At 41.4% G+C, this 16712-nt stretch overlaps 1 pseudogene; it reads right to left on the bottom strand.

Moving 5' to 3' along the window:
* Window positions 1-4549: 4549 nt before the first annotated feature.
* The window catches only part of LOC131924557 (cilia- and flagella-associated protein 300-like), a 58517-nt pseudogene continuing 46354 nt past the window's right edge, over window positions 4550-16712 (bottom strand).

The raw sequence follows: 16712 nt of genomic DNA, 5'->3' as shown, positions 1-16712 counted from the left end.
AAAAGCATCTGCAGTGTAATGTCAGTGCTTCCGACGTACTGAGACATACTTTGTAGCCCACCACGTGGCTGATCAACGCACCCATGCACTTATTGACACCATGCATTCCACACTGGTTAAGGCTGCTCTCGCATGTTTTCTGTTGCTGAGACACAAAGCAACGTGGAGGAGAGGATTGATTTGGCCTGTGGTTCCAGGTCACAGTTCGTCACTGGGGAAGTCAAGGCCAGAACTTGAAAGCTGGCCTGCGTGCTCTTCCATACAGCATTACTCTAACTAGGGAAGTGTGGTAGTTTGAACGATTTGGCCCCCATAAACTCACAGAGAGTGGCACTATTAGTAGGTGTGGCCTTGTTGGAGGAGGCTGGATGACACCCACCTTTAATCCAGACCTTGAGGCTGGAGGGCACACCTTTAATCTAGGCCACACCTTCTGTTGGAAATGTGTCACTGTGGGGACTTTGAGGTCTTTTCCTCAAGCTTCACTCAGTGTGACAGTCAGTCAACTTCCTGTTGCCTGCAAGACGTAGCTCTGTCAGCTCCAGCACCACCTCTGCCCACACGCTGCCATGCTCCCTCCATGACAATAATGGACTGAACCTCTGAATCTGTAGGGGAGCCCCATCAATTAAATGTTGTCTTTAGAAGAGTTGCCGTGGTCATGGTGTCTCTTCACAGCAATAAAAATCCAAGCCAAGGCAGGAAGTCCCTCACAGCCAAGGAAGAACGACAGAAACTGTGGAATTGTGATGCTTGTTGTCTCACTTGGGCTAGCTGTAGGCAGCCTGGGACCACCAGTTCAGGGAGTAGTGCTACCTGGTTTGGGCTGGCCCTCATATGTCAATAGACAATTAAGACAGTTCCCAACAAATGTGCCAATGGACCAGTCTGATCTGTGCCATTTCTCAGTTGAGGTTTTCCTCTCAGGTGATGTAGGCTACCCTAAGCTGCCAAAGCTGAGAAGGACAGGTGGGTGTTGTATAAATATCACTGAGACCTTGGTGGGTGATAATGTCCTGAGATTAAACACCCACAGTGAGTTGTTTGCTTTTCATTTGCTACTTATAGCAATACTGGAGAAAATAAATTAAAATCTCTATGACTGCAAACCATTGGATTTACATCTGCAAACTTCCAGTTTTCCTTGTTAGCCCCTCTGCTTCTATCCCTACATCTCTCCTTTCCTGCCTTCTCTTTAAATTACCTGAAGATTTTTCAGAATTCCATTTTAGGCTTTTGTGGTGGAATACATTTATAATCCCAACACTCAGGAGGCTGAAACAAGAGAATCTCTAGTTCAAGGGCAGACTAAGTTACGTAGTAAGTTTGAGGCCAGAATGCTCCATAGTGAGACCACATCTCAAAACAGGAATAACAACAATAGTAATGATACTACTAATTACAATTTATTCGTTATCTTGTGTACTTTATATTACCTTTATCATGGTTACCCTAAGGATTCACCATGTACAATCTTAAATTATAAGTAGAGTTACCATTGTAATGCCTTACATGAGATGCATTATGTCTAGCTTCTCTCCAATTTTTATATAGTAGCTGCCTCTGAGATCAGTCTTTCCATATTTTATTTGTGTGTAGACTTAACCAGTTAGACATGATAAGACTTTTGAACCCTTTTGGGGTGTCCTCCGGATACTCTAAGATAGTTTTAATAGAAAGTTAAAGACTTGATAATTCAATACATCACAACATTTTTATTTAAATTTTTTTCAGAAAATTTATTTTGATCATGTTTTCCCTCCAAGATCCTTCCCACCTCCATACTCATCCAACTTCTCTCTCTCTTCCTCTCTTCCCTCTCAAAAAAAAAAAAACAAAAACAAAAACAAAAAAAAAAACCAAAACAGTACTGCTGTGGGATGGTCTGGTCTGTATGTCAAATCTGTTGCTCTGCTTGGTCAATAAATAAAACACTGATTGGCCAGTGGCCAGGCAGGAAGTATAGGCGGGACTAACAGAGAGGAGAACAGAGAAAACAGGAAGGTGGAGGGAGTCACTGCCAGCCATCGCCATGACAAGAAGCATGTGAAGATGCCGTTAAGCCATGAGCCATGTGGCAAGGTATAGATTTATGGAAATGAATTAATTTAAGCTATAAGAACAGTTAGCAAGAAGCCTGCCACAGCCATACAGTTCGTAAGCAAATAAAATCTGTGTTTACGTGGTTGGGTCTGAGCGGCTGTGGAACTGGCAGGTGACAGATTTGTCCTGACTGTGGGCCAGGCAGGAAAACTCTAGCTACACAGAACAAACAAAAAAAAAAATCAGTAAATCAAAAAATGCCAAAACAAAATTTAAAAAAAACAAACAAACATGGAGTTCATTTTGCACCGGCCAAGTGACTACTCCTGGGCATAAGGCCTGTCCTGGAATGTGGTTGACACATCCAGTGACGCTGACTGGAGAAAACTGATTTTTCCTTTCCCAGCAGGTATCAATTGCAAATAGCTCATTGGTTAGGGATGGGACTTTATGTTCACTCCCTTCTCAGTGCTGGGATTCTGTCTGGTTTGAGCCTGTGCAGGTCCTGTGCATGCTGCCACAGTCTCTGTGAGTTCCTGTGTGCATCAGTCCTGCAGTGTCTAGAAGTCACTGTCTCCTTGGAGTCATCCACCACCTCTGGCTCTGAACACCTTTCTGCCTCCTTTTCAGAGGACTCCTGAGTCTTGAAGGGAGGGCTTTGATGAAGACATCCCATTCAAGACTGAGTGCTCCAAAGTTTTTCACTCTCTGCACATTGTCCAGTTGTGGGTCTCTGTAAGGGTAGTTGTCTGTGCTTCACCCCTGAAGTACCGCCCCTAGTAGGCAGCAGGTAACTGCTAAGTACCTGCCCCCACCCTGGGCGTGGCCAATATAGGGACCCGTTAAGAACTGAAATGCATATGTACTCACTCTCTTGGCTACCTTGTGATCCTGGATGCTGGATGCTGGACTGCAGACCAAGTCAGAGTTCTCCAGAGAACTGCGTTGGACTGCGCCTCACCTCTCCTGGATCCCGTAACAGACCCTTTTGCTTGCTGTAAGTTGATGCAAAATAAACGTCTTTTGACTATCAGATAAACTGCATGGAATTGACTCGTTAATTGCCACTATAGGTCTCTCTGTTAATTCCCCTCTACTGTAAGAAGCTTCTCTATGAGGGTTGAGTGACGCACTGATCTATGGGTATACAGTATGCTTGTTGCTAAGTTCCTTTAGCACAATAATAATAGCAGGCTTTCCCCTAGGTCTGTGACCTATCCAATCTCAGGTTCTTGGCCACTTTAGCAATGTCATGTATAGGTTCCATCTCACGGAGTGGGCCTTAAAAGTGGTCGGTTACATAACATAGCGTCTCTGCCACCTTTGTATCAGTATGTCTTGGAGGAGGTCTCTGTTGTGGGTCACAGGGTTTGTAGCTGGGTGAAATTGATGATTACCTTTCTCCTCCAGAAGCACGTAGATTACCTTCCAGCACCATGCCTACTAGTCAGTGGAGGTGAAGTTTCTAGTTAGGCACCAGCTCAACTTCCCCATGTCCAGTGACATAAGTAATTGTTCTCTTCAGCAATAGGGCCTTATGGTCAGGTTGTGGAGAGAAACAAATAGCCATGACAATAGCCTGGATGTTTGGAAGATTCCATTGGATCCACTTAGCCAACAACTCAACCAAATGTAACCCATCCCTGGTACTGGAAGTTTTACTTGGGGGCATAACATCTCTAACTGGGGAATTCTCTCCCCAATTATATGGCAACTCCATTTAAATTCCTTTCATGTGTGTATATATTTTAGGAAGTTTCTACAGTAGTAGGCTTCCATATGGTTTTTCTGTCCCTCCCCATCTTCCTTCCTTTACCCTGCTCTCCCCTCCGCTGTTGTTTTTCTTTGGTCTTCTGGGTGGGGGGGCACCACCCAACTCCCAAATAAAACACACACGTAGGCTTATTCTTACTTATAAATACCTGGCCTTAGCTTGACTTGTTTCTTGCCAGCTTTGCTTAACATTAAATTATCCCATCTACCTTTTGCCTCTGGGCTTTTCTCCTTCTCTTACTTCTGTAAATCTTACTCTTACTCCATGGCTTGCTGTGAAGCTGGGCGGCTGGCTCCTGATGTCTTCCTCCTTCTCTGGCTATTTCTCTTATTCTCCCAAATTTCTCCTTGTATATATTCTCTCTGCCTGCCAGCCTCTCCTATCCTTTCTCCTGCCTTGCTATTGGCTATTCAGCTCTTTATTAGACCATCAGGTGTTTTAGACAGGCACAGTAACACAGCTTCACAGAGTTAAACAAATGCAACACAAACAAAAGTAACAACATATCTAAAAATAATGCTCTACAACATTTCTGCTTTGTGCAAGTTCCATCAGGGATCCCTGCATGAGTGTGCTGGGCAAATGCAGAGAGAGGCAATTTAGTGTTTGCCTTCTTCAGCTTGGAATAGGCTCTTTACAGTTGCTTTTGACTGATCTGCAAGAACACATCTATCCATCCATTAGTGCTGACAAGGAGACACAATGACTAAGGAACAGCACCAACTGATGGTTTTAACAAGACTTAGCCATGTTCCCCACATCATAGCAATGGTATAAGACATTCACATGATGCTTAATGGGATCCACAATGAAGTAAGAGAATGTCTGTTTATGCTCTTTAGGTGAAGGGTAGCACACACCAGCAGAGTTGTAGGATTTCATTTTAAAGACAGAAGAGGTAATTTGCATTTTCTTGGTTCAAGGATGTTTCCGACCATTCACCAGATCCTTATAGATCAGCGTTACTGTCTCCAGATATGGCTTAAGCATATCTTCATACTGACAAAGGGACCCTCCCATGCAGAGGTGCTTAAAGAGACAGAACAAGAACTCTTCCCTTTCCAGTGGGCTCAGGACTTCATATTTTTCAGAGTCTTCTGTGAGCAAAACCTAATGTGTTTCACTGTCCAGAAGAATCTGAGAGTAACTGCAAATTTGGAATAGCGTTTAGGTCTTTGAAAAAAAAAAAAAAAAGCCATGATGAAATCATCCTTCTGGTAGGGCTGGAACATCTGGACAAAGGTGAAAGCCTGTGCATGGATTCTGCCCAGCATGGCCCATTGGAAGAACTGACTGGTGATCTCCTGGATGCTCAGGGATGAGAAGGTTCTCTGAGGTAAGAATCTGAAGTAGAAGCCACCTAGGTAGCTTGGCCAGCCACCCAGCTACACAGCAAGCCATGGAGTAAGAGTAAGATTTACAGAAGTAAGAGAATGGGAAAAGCCCAAAGGCAAAAAGTGCATGGGATAATTTAAAGTTAAAGAAAGCTGGCAAGCAACAAGCCAAGCTAAGGCCAGATGTTTATAAGTAAGAATAGGCCTCCATGTGTGATTTATTTGGGAGCTGGGTGGTGCCCCCCTCAATAGACCAAAGAACAACAATATTTTAGCATACCAATGAGGTGCTTGAATTTCCATACTGCCTGAGAAAGCTGAAAGAAAAAGGGGTGGGGGTGGGGGAGATATAGCTCCTTTAAGAATTTCAGCCAGACAGTTTCTGCCCATTAGTGAGGCCTTAAGCAGTTAGTATGTTAAGTAGGAACAAAAACAAAACAAAACAAAAAAAAAAAAAAACTAAGTAAAAAGTGCAAACATATGCATTCTGGAGCTCTAGGGAGGTTGAATGCAGTTCCTGGTCATGAACCTCCTACCAGGCCATGAGTTTCATGCTTGGTTTTCATGACCTGAGAAGCAGGAGGAGCCAGCTAAGAGCCACATGCAGAGGATCCAGGCGTAATTTAGCAGGTTTTTTTTGTTTTTTTTTTTTTTAAGTTTTTTTCTGTCCTTAATTCTTTTTATTTATGGGTACTAAACTGTGAATTTCACATAATTTCCATGTGTCATGAAACATTCTTGCTTTTTTAAAATAATCATTTTTATTAAGTTTCACATTTTATAATATGAAACCACTCTTAGCACTCAGGCTATATGAAGTTAGCAGTTTAAAGGTTTGTTTGTATGGTCAAAAAAGGCTGAATATATACAATAAAAGAGGTCCGGAAAGAAAAACCTCTAAACAGGTTACAATGTGCATAGGCTTAAGAAAACAAAGAGGGTATAGTCATAGAAAAAATGAAGAGTTTGTAAAATAAAGTCTTTAAAGAGAGAGTAAAAGAATAAAGCCATGTAAAACATGAAATACACAGGGAGTCCGGATCCTGTATAGTATTGTGTTGATTTTGAATTTTTTGAATGCTGAAGAGCAAAAGACAGCTGCTAGGACACATGGGATTGTGAACAAGATGACAAAATTGGACCAACCTAGATAATTTAGGGCTATCTTAACTTTAAAAAAGAAGTCAAAATATATAATTGTCAAATGAAAATCAAGAATGCTTTGGAGTTTTATTCCCACAGGAGATGAGAGGCTATGGATTTCTTCAGGGTTAATATGGATCAGGTTTGATCAGGAAAGACCTCCTGAAACTTGACAAGTAATGTTTATCAGCAAAGGTTCCTGCTGATCTCTCCAGCACTTGGTCATTATCTGAAAATTTTCTCTCTGGAACCCTAAAGTTGCTTCATCCACAGACAGCAGGAAGCAGTTTGGATAAAACTATGTCCACATTCCCAAGAGTTGGGAGGTGTGGTTGGCTTTTGGTTATTTGGTGTGTTATGGATATTTGTTATCATTTATGGGAATATAGTATATTGATACAAATTTAAAGTTATTTTGTTACACTGTGTATATGTTTCTTTTCTTGTTTAAAGAATTTTTGTATATTGATAAAAAGTTAAGGTTATTTTTGTTACAACATATTGTATATGTGTTTCTATTTTTGTTTAAGCTATTATACCTATGCAGTTCATTTTAAAATGTAATGTAAAGTTCTAGTTTTTGAAAACTATTATTATAAATAATAAGCACATATTATTATAAATAATCAAGAAACATAGGTCAGTGGTTGTCCATGGGCTACAAGAATATGAAATTGAGGAGTCCAGCTATATATAATAAGCTATAACTTGATTGACCAAGGAGTCCTTCAAAAGAAAGCCATTTATCATGGAATACTTGGTGTTATTCAGCTTTGTAATATTCAGCTGTTTCTTGCTATGAATTTCTTGTGTTCATAATTCCCCAAGAACAGTATGTGTGAACCTCCACAGGCATATATGCTCAAAGTACTTGGATAAGGTCATATAGGCAGGGCCTTCTGCTTCTGGGCTCCCTGCTCCCTTTTTAGCATTTGAATTGGGTATCTGCATTCTGCAAATATTCCCCTTTAACTACATCCAAAGGTAGGGCCAGCTCCAAACAAAGCATCCAAGGCCCCTGAACTAAGGTAAAACATGCTTTCAGAGGCAACCTGGCTCCTAGGCCAAGTGCCTGGCTCCTAGGTGCATAGCTTTGCTTCTTGTGCAAATCAAGTTCAGATTTCCCCCCCCCTTCTCACTGCCCCAGAGCAACTTCTTAGAACAAAAAGTTTTCTTGTCACCAAGTGCTTCAAGTTGTGATGCATATTGACTGGCTGTCAGTACTCCTCCCCTGCCCTGTCAGAAAACTGGCAGCATAGGAAGATAGAGTCAGTTTTATTTTAGTGACTTATAGATTTCTTTACCCTATCACCTGTAAGTTTGTAGTTTGAGCACATTTATGATAGATTCATAATGTTTCACCTAACCACAGTTGAGGAAATATTTCTAGCACATAAATTCCTTTTCTGATTTATTCCAGCTCCTATCTAACTCCACCTTTATTCACTTCTCCTTTGGGTTGCAAATGAAGTTAACCAGAAAGCTTCTGATAGGAACCTTGTAATTCTTGTATTGTAAACATGAAGGTTGTTGCTGGTTTTGGAGAGATATAGACCCTCCCCAAGAAAGCCAAACAGAATCATGGTGGCAGACGAATAAACCCATGTATCTAGATTCATTCCCTGCCATTAGCAGTGTTTCTCCTGGGGCCCTGGAAGGAAATTAAGAGGCTAGACCTTAATATTCTGATATGTAGTTAATCATTTATAACAATCAAATTTGTAGACATGTTAGGTATGTTTTCTAGGTTAAATAGATATATTTTAGATAGCTGGTCTTCAAGTACTTCAAAGACCTATAGAATATGGCATTTAAAATATTTTGTTTTTAAAGTTTTTTATGACAATGAGACACATCTGCTCCTGGCAGCACCAGTTTACTTCAGAGAAAATGATGGGCATTGAAGAAACTCCTTATGGAGTTTGCTTTCATTGTGGCAAGGTTAGCCACTGGACAAAGAAACTGTTCTTGCTTTTGACTGCTGACAATATGTTGTGCAGACTGGACATGCAGGACACACAAGAAAAAGACTGTTGGACATTGCCAAAACAAGGCAAGACTGTCCTTCAAAATTCCTGCTTCATAGAAGAGTCTGTCAGATATTTTGCAGGACACAGAGAAAAGCAACTGATGAACTTTGCCAAAACAAAGCAAGACAGTCTTTCAAAATTCCTGCTGCATTGAAAAGTCTTCCTGGCCAGGCGGTGGTGGTGCACACCTTTAATCCCAGCACTCAGGAGGCAGAGCCAGGTGGATCTCTGTGAGTTTGAGGCCAGCCTGTTCTACAGAGTGAGATCCAGGACAGGCACCAAAACAACACAGAGAAACCCTGTCTCAAAAAAAAAAAAAAAAAAAAAAAAAAAAGGAAGAAAGAAAAAAGGAAAAGAAAAGTCTGCCTGATACTATGGGCTGAAGATGAATGCCCCACTGTTACAGAAGAACTTTGGGTGACTGTCCATGAAGCCAGATGTCTCTTGTCATTTATAGAGTTTTGGAAGTTGCTTTCAATGCACTTCCTGTTTACTCAGATAATATTATATCCTTCTAGGGTCTTTGATGGAACTGAAGACTAGATATTTATAATTTTAATTAGTTAGGACAAAAGGTAAATTAGATATAAAAGTTTAGATTCACCAAGATAAGATAGAGAAATAAATGTTTTCTCTAATTTTATCAAATACTAATAGACTAAATATTGTAACTGTAATTCTTGCTTGCTAATTGTTTTGTTGTATGTAATTTGACTATGTTAAAGTTAAAACCTTCCTTTTTGATTAGACAGAAAAGGGGAAATGCTATGGGATGTCTTTTTGTATGCTATCAATATGTTTTATTACCATTGGTTAATAAAGAAGCTGCTTTGGCCTATAGCAAGGAAGGATATAGCCAGGTGGGAAATCCAAGCAGAGATACAGGGAGAAGAGGACAGAGTCAGAAAGATGCCAGGAAGCCTCCCAAGAAGCAAAATGTGAAAGTACCAGTAAGGCACCAGCCACGTGGCGATATATAGATTAATAGAAATGGGTTAATTTAAGATATAAGAGCTAGCTAGTAATAAGCCTGAGCCCTAGGCCAAACAGTTTGTAATTAATATTAAACCTCTGAATAGTTACTTTATAAGCTGCTGCGGGACCAAGTGGGACAGAGAAAAGGCTCTGGCTACATTCCCCTTTCCATTTAATCCTCCTAAGTATACCACAGCTTGTCAGTGTTCAGTGGAATACACAGAAAACACTGATAAGGCCCTGACCATTTCTGAAAAGTATCACTCAAGCTAAGCATTTATGCCTAAGTTGTCTTATTAGAATCCAAAGACTTGGCTCTACCAGAGACATGCCAGCCACCAGAAGTCCAGGTAAGCTACCCACCTGCAGATCTTCTCCACTCTCTTGATGGCACCCCTGTCCCCAGTCCCTACCCACTCCACATCACCATGTCCCAGCCCCAACTCGGGCAGAGATACCTTGCATGAGGCTGTGCAGGATGCCAAAAGTCCAAGCAGGTGACCTACCTGAGGACCTCTCTCGCTCCCTCAGTGTCCCCCACCCTTTCCCTAGTCTACCCCCTCCCTATTGCAGTGTCCCATCCCCCAATTCAGACAGAGAACCCCTGCTTGACCAGAGGTCACTCCAGCCTCCAGACAGAACTCCAGGTAGGCTACCTGCCCATGGACCTGTCCAACTTTCTCACTCTCTTGGTGCCCACCTACCCTATCCCCAGTCACCCTATCACCAACAAAATACAAGAGCTGGAAGAGAGAATCTAAGGAATTGAAAATACAACAGAAGAAATAGATACATTGGTCAAAGAAAATGTTAATCTAAAAAATTCCTAAAACAAAACCTCTAGGAAGTCTGGGACACTATCAAATGACCAAACCTAAGAATAATAGGACTAGAAGAAGGAGAAGAATCCCAGCTCAAAGACCCAGAAGACATTTCAACAAAATCATAGAAGAAAATGTCCCTAACCTAAAGAAGGAGATTCCTAAAAGGTAAAAGATGCATATAGAACACCAAATAGGTGGGTCCAGAAAAGAAAGCCCCCTCACTACATAATAATCAAAACATAGAACAATTAGACTGCAACCCACAGAACCAGGGAGGCTATATAGCAGGGGGGGGGGGGACCGTAGGCTGACTGTGGCTTATAATAAGTTTTGGTTTTACTCAATTACTGGGCAAGCCTCAGTGAAACATTTCACTATTAGGATAAGAATTTATACTGTATCAAGCTGATAATAGAAAAATTAATTAATTAATTAAGTAATTAATTAAAAAATCAAAATATTAAACACAGAACAAAGAAAGAATATTAAAAGCTGCAAGGGGAAAGATCAAGTAACATATAAAGGAAGATATTAAAATTACATTCCATTTTTTTGTTGTTCTCTTTTTCTTTATTTTTCTCTCATATAATACATCCCAATCTTAGCCTCCCCTTGCTCCCCTCCTCCTAGTAATCCCCACCTCTCCTCTCTCCCAGATCCACTGCTCCTCCATTTCCCTTCAGAAAAGAGTAGGCCTCCCAGGGATATCAACCAAACAGTGTAACAAGATGCAATAAGACTAGGCACAATCCCTCACATCAAGACTGAGCCAGGTGACCTAGTAGGAGGAAAAGGGTCTGAAGAGAAGGAAAAAGAGTGAGAGATACCAAAAACCACAAACTAAACAACCACAACATGTATACAGAGGGCCTGGTACAGACCCATACAGGCCCATTGTTGCAACAGCCCTGCTTAGTTGATGTTTGTGGGCCATGTTCTCCTGGTGTCCTCAATCTCTCTGGCTCCCATGATCCTCGCCCCCACTCTTCTGCAGGGTTGCCTGAGCTCTGCCTAATGTTTAGCCTATCGGTCTCTCTATCTGCTCCCATCAGCTGCTGGAGGAAGCCTTTCTGAAAACAACTGGGCCTGGCACTAATCTATGAGTATAGCAGAATTTCATTGGGAATCATTTCATTTCATTGCCTTTTTTTTTTCCTTTTGTGTCAATTGGGTTTGGTTCTACCCTAGGGTCTCCAGGCAGTGTCTAGCATGGGCTTCTTCTCACGGCTTGAACCTCAAGTTAGACCAGTCATTGGTTGGTCACTTTCACAAGCTCTGAGTTACCATTGCCCCAGCACATCATGCAGGCAGTATGCATGGTATGGGTTGTGGATTTTTGTGGCTGGGTTGGTGTCCGAGTCCCACCACTGGGATATTGGCCTGGTTGTAGAAGATGGCCAGTTCAGGCTCCACATCCCCTGTTACTAGGAGTCCTTGCTTGTGTCAACCTCATAGGTTTCAGGAAGTTTCCACTGCTCTGTGTTTCCACATCACCCCCTAAATGTCAACCTATTCCAGTCATCTCTCCCAGTACTCTCTCACTCCATCCTCTCTCCCCAATCTGATCCCTCCTGTTCCCATTCTCAACTACCCCAAGTCCAACCTCAATATCTATTCTATTTTCCCTTCCCAGGGAGATCCAAATATCCTTCCCTAGACCTCTCCTCTTTGTTTAACTTCTCTGGGTCTGTGGATTATAGTTTGATTATCCTTTACATAACAACTAGTATCCACTTATTAGTGAGTATGTACCATGTTTACCTTTCTTTGTCTGGGTTACTTCACTCAGGGTGATTTTTCCTAGTTCTATCAATTTGCCTGAAAATTTCATGATGTCATTTTTGTAACAACTGAGTAATACTCCACTGTGTAAATATGTCACATTTTCTTTATTTATTCTTCAGTTGAGGATCATCTAGGTTGTTTCCAGTTTCTGGCTATTATGAATAAAGCTGCTATGAATATAGTGAGTGAGTATCCTTGTGGTATGATTGAGCATTCTTTGGGTATATGCCCAAGAGTGGCATAGCTGGGTCTTGAGTTAGGTCATCTACCAAATTTCTACGTAACCACCATATTGATTTCCATAGTTGCAGTACAAGTTTACACTCGTATCAGCAACGGAGGAGTATTCCCCTTGCTCCACATCGTTTCCAGTATGAGCTGTCATTTATGTTACGGATTTTAGCCATTCTGACAGGTATAAAATGGAATCTCAAAGTCATTTTGATTTGCACTTCCCTGATGGCTAAGAATGTTGAACATTTCTTTAAGTGATTCTCAGCCATTTGAGATTCCTCTGTTGAGAATGCTCTGTTTAGATCTGTATCCCTCTTTTTGTTTTTCTCATGTCTAGTTTCGTGAGCTCTTTATATATTTTGGAAATCAGTTCTCTGTCTAATGTGGAGTTAGTGAAGATATTTCCCCATTCTGTAAGCTGTTTTGCCCATTTGCCTTACAGAAGATTTTCAGTTTCATGAGGTCCCATTTATTAATTGTTGATCTTAGTGTCTGTGATACTGGTGTTCTATTAAGGAAGTTGTCTCCCATGCTGATGAATTCAAGGCTATTTCCCACTTTCTCTTCTATCAGATTCAGCGTATCTGGTTTTATGTAGAGGTCTTTGATCCACTTGGTCTTGAGTCTTATGCAGGGTGATAAATATGGATCTATTTTCATTCTTCTACATTCATCCATCCAGTTTGACTAGCACTATTTGTTGAAGATTCTGTCTTTTTTCCATTATGTCTTTCTGGCTTCTTTATAAAAAAAAAAATCAAGTGTTCATAGGTATATGGACTTATGGTGTCTGAGTCTTCAATTCAATTCCATTGATCAACCTGTCTGTTTTTATACCAATACCATGCAGTTTTTATTACTATAGCTCTGTAGTATAGCTTGAAATAAGAAATGGTGATACTTCTGTAAGTTCTTTTATTTCACAGAATTCTTTTAGCTATTCTGGGTCTTCTATTTTTCCATATGAAGTTGAGTATTTTTCTTTTGTGGTCTGTAAAGAATTATGTTGGAATTTTAATGGGGATTGCATTGAATCTGTAGTTTGCTTTTGGTAGGATGGCAATTTTTACTATGTTTATCCTACTGATCCATGAGCATGTGAGATCTTTTCATCTTCTGAGATGATCTTCACTTTCTTTCTTCAAAGATGTGCAGTTTTTATCATACAAGTCTTTTCAGTTGCTTAGAATTACCCCAAGATATTTTCTATTATTTGAGGCTGTTGTGAAGGAAGAGGGAGCCCATTCCCAACACTGTCTGAATGACCAGGAACCAGAGGCTAGATAACTCAGAGACCTAGTTTAGAAAATAACAATCAGTAAAGTGATTCCTAATGGTATTCTGTTATACTCATAGGTCAGTGCTTAGCCCAATTGTCATCAGAGAGGACTCTGCTGGCAGCTGGTGGAAGCAGATGCAGAGATCCACAGCCAAACATTAGGAGGAGAGAGAGATCAAGCTCCAGATCTCCATCAGATCCCTTGGAGCTCAGGAAACCTGGGGAAGTGGGGGAGGAACTGTAGGAGCTAGAGTGGTCAAGGACACCAGGAGAACAAGGCTCACAGACACCAACCTAGCAGGGCTCACAGGGACCAAGTCAGCAACCACGGAGTCTGCATGGGTCTGCACCAGGTCCTCTGCATATATGTTACGGTTGTTAGCTTGATATTTTTGAAGGATTCCTAACAGTAGGAGCAGGGTTGTCTCTGACTCTTTTGCTCTTGGGACCCTTTTCCTCCTACTGGGTTGACTGGCTCAGCCTTGATATGAGGGTTTGTGCCTAGTCTTATTGTATCTTGTTATGCTGTATTCAGTTGATATCTCTGGGAGGCCTGCTCTTTTCTGAAGGGAAATGGAGGAGCAGTGGCCCTGGGGGAGAGGGGAGGCAGGGAGGCTGGGAGGAAGGGAGGGAAGGGAAACTGTAATCAGGATCAATTAAAAACAAAAAAACAATAATAAAAAATAATCCAAAGCTTAATTTCCTCCCTTGTGTTAGAAAACAACCTCTGAACATAATAATAAGCAATTCCAAAGTAAACCCACTCCAGCATTTGTTACAGTGGTGCACTGTGGTTGCTTTAGACATGAAGTAATATTCTAGTCTGGAACTCATGCTAAAACTAAAGAATAATTCTAACAGACAAATTTGTAAGTAATGAAGGCACACAGTAGATGCCACTGAAGATTAATGTGAAAATTACGTGCATTCAGGAAAATTACAGAGAACTCATGTGAGAATATGAATCTTCTAAGGAAAGCTGGTAGCCTTTAGCTGTGAGAGCTCACCTAACTTCAGTGACCAGCCTGCTCACAAAATCACTGAGCGCCCAGTACCACCTCCCACTGCAGTGCAAGGTACTGACTGCAGTAGTCAGAGTCAGAGACCCTACCAGCATCTCGGTTTGCCCTGGAGGCGATTACTCCTTCCCTTGAACACACTCTGACAACGGGACAATGAAGAGGAAAGGACAGCATAGGCCGTGAGCAGCTAAAGGGACCCGAAGAGGAAAGCTTGGTGTTGACACGATGAAGTGCTGGCTCCGGAGATCACCTACTTCCATCTGGACTTGATGGAACAGACTTGAGCACTATGTGAAAGTTTCCGAAACTCAGTGATCCAGGGTCTAATCAACACAGCACAATTAGATAACTCACTTTCTGTTTCTGTTTTTGAAAATTCAGGTAATTAATCTGAGTTGACCAATATAATAGCCAAGTAAGGAACGTGGTCTAATAGTGTCTATTTGAACACATTATTTCCCTCCCCTTGATAAACACTTGTGAATGGACAGTACAGAGACCTGGATGGCTCAGCTGATAAAGGTCCTGGTCACGCAAGTCTAACAACTTGAGTTTCATCCCAGAGCCCATGTTTAAAAAAACAAACAGACAGTGTAGTACCTACCTCAGCAAGGTGGGAAACAAGAACCAATTCTTGAAAGTTGTCTTTTAACACATGCTCACACTCAAAACATAAATAAACAATTTCAAAAGAGGATGGAGGAGCCGGGCAGAGTGGAGTAAACCTTTAATCCCAGCACCCAGCACATATCCCAAGCAGGCAAATCTACGTGAGTTCCAGACCAGCCTGTCAACATGGCAAATCTCAGGCCAACAACAGGTACAAGACCCTACTCAAACAACAACTACAACAACAAAACAAACAAACAAACCCCAAACCTTTGGGGCTGGAGATATTAATTAAAAACTCAGCAGTTAAGAGCACTTAGTGCTTTTGTTGGGGACCGGGGTCTGGATCCCGGCACATACACGTAACCAAGGCACTTCACACATGTGGCACACAGACATACATGCAAGAAAAATGTGCACACGTGCACACAAAGTAAATATCTTTTAAATTTTTTAAAGAAAATCTTATGGGCTGGGGCGTGGCTCAAGGGTAAAGCATAAAACACTTTCCACTTCTCAATCCTCAGGAACCAGATTAAAGCCATACATGGAAGCACACATCTGTGATCTTAGTGCTCAGACAACAGGATAGGAGGCAGAGACAGTCTGGGAATCCCAGAAGCCCCCAGGCCAGCTAGTCCTGCATCCACAGCAATAAACAGTAAGAGACTGTCTCCAACAAAGTAGAAAAGAAGGCCTGCCATTAGGAGTTATCCTAGGTCTTCCATGAGTGCCATGGAAGGTGTGCCCACACACACACACACACACACACACACACACACACACACACACACACCATACACACAACCAAAATAAATATTTTAAGCTGGGCAGTGGTGGCACACGCCTTTAATCCCAGTACTTGGGAGGCAGAGCCAGGTGGATCTCTTTGAGTTCGAGGACAGCCTGGGCTACAGAGTGAGATCCAGGACAGGCACCAAAACTACACAGAGAAACCCTGTCTTGAAAAACCAAATTAAATAAATAAATAAATTTTTAATGGGAGACTTTAGGCCTGAAATGTAGCTCAGTGGTAGAGTATTTTTTCGAGCATGCACAAGGCCCTGAGTTTGATCTACAAGACTGCAATAATAATGATAATAGTAGTAATGGTGGTAGTAGTAGTAGTAGTAATAATAATAATAATAATAATAATAAATATAGTTAATTAAATAAAAGAAAAACAATGTTCAAGAATGTTCAAGCAAACAAAACCAGCTAAATTTAACTGTGTAGTTCTTTTTTTTTTTTTTTCACTCTTTACTCTTTACTCTTTTGGCTCTTTGTTCTTTGGAGGGCCCACCAGCTCCCAAATAATCACATGGAGGCTTATTCTTAATTATAAAAGCCCAGCCTTAGCTTGGCTTATTTCTAGCCAGCTTTTCTTAAATTATCCCTGTCTTCCTTTTGCCTCTGGGCTTTTTCTTTTCTTACTTCTGTTTATCTTACTTTTACTCTTACTCCATGGCTGGCTGTGTGGCTGTGTGGCTGGTCCCTAGCATCCTCTTCCTTCCTTCTTGTTTTACCTCCCAGATTTCTCCTTCCATGTATTCTCTCCACCTGCCAGCCCCACTTATCCTTTCTCCTGCCTTGCTTTTTATTAGACCATCAGGTGTTTTAGACAGGCACAGTAACACAGCTTCACAGATTTAAACAAATT

Source organism: Peromyscus eremicus, chromosome 14, assembly GCF_949786415.1.
Source record: "Peromyscus eremicus chromosome 14, PerEre_H2_v1, whole genome shotgun sequence".
Taxonomy (NCBI): domain Eukaryota; kingdom Metazoa; phylum Chordata; class Mammalia; order Rodentia; family Cricetidae; genus Peromyscus; species Peromyscus eremicus.
Note: the sequence above shows the minus strand (reverse complement) of the source record. Positions and strands in the feature narration are given on the sequence as shown.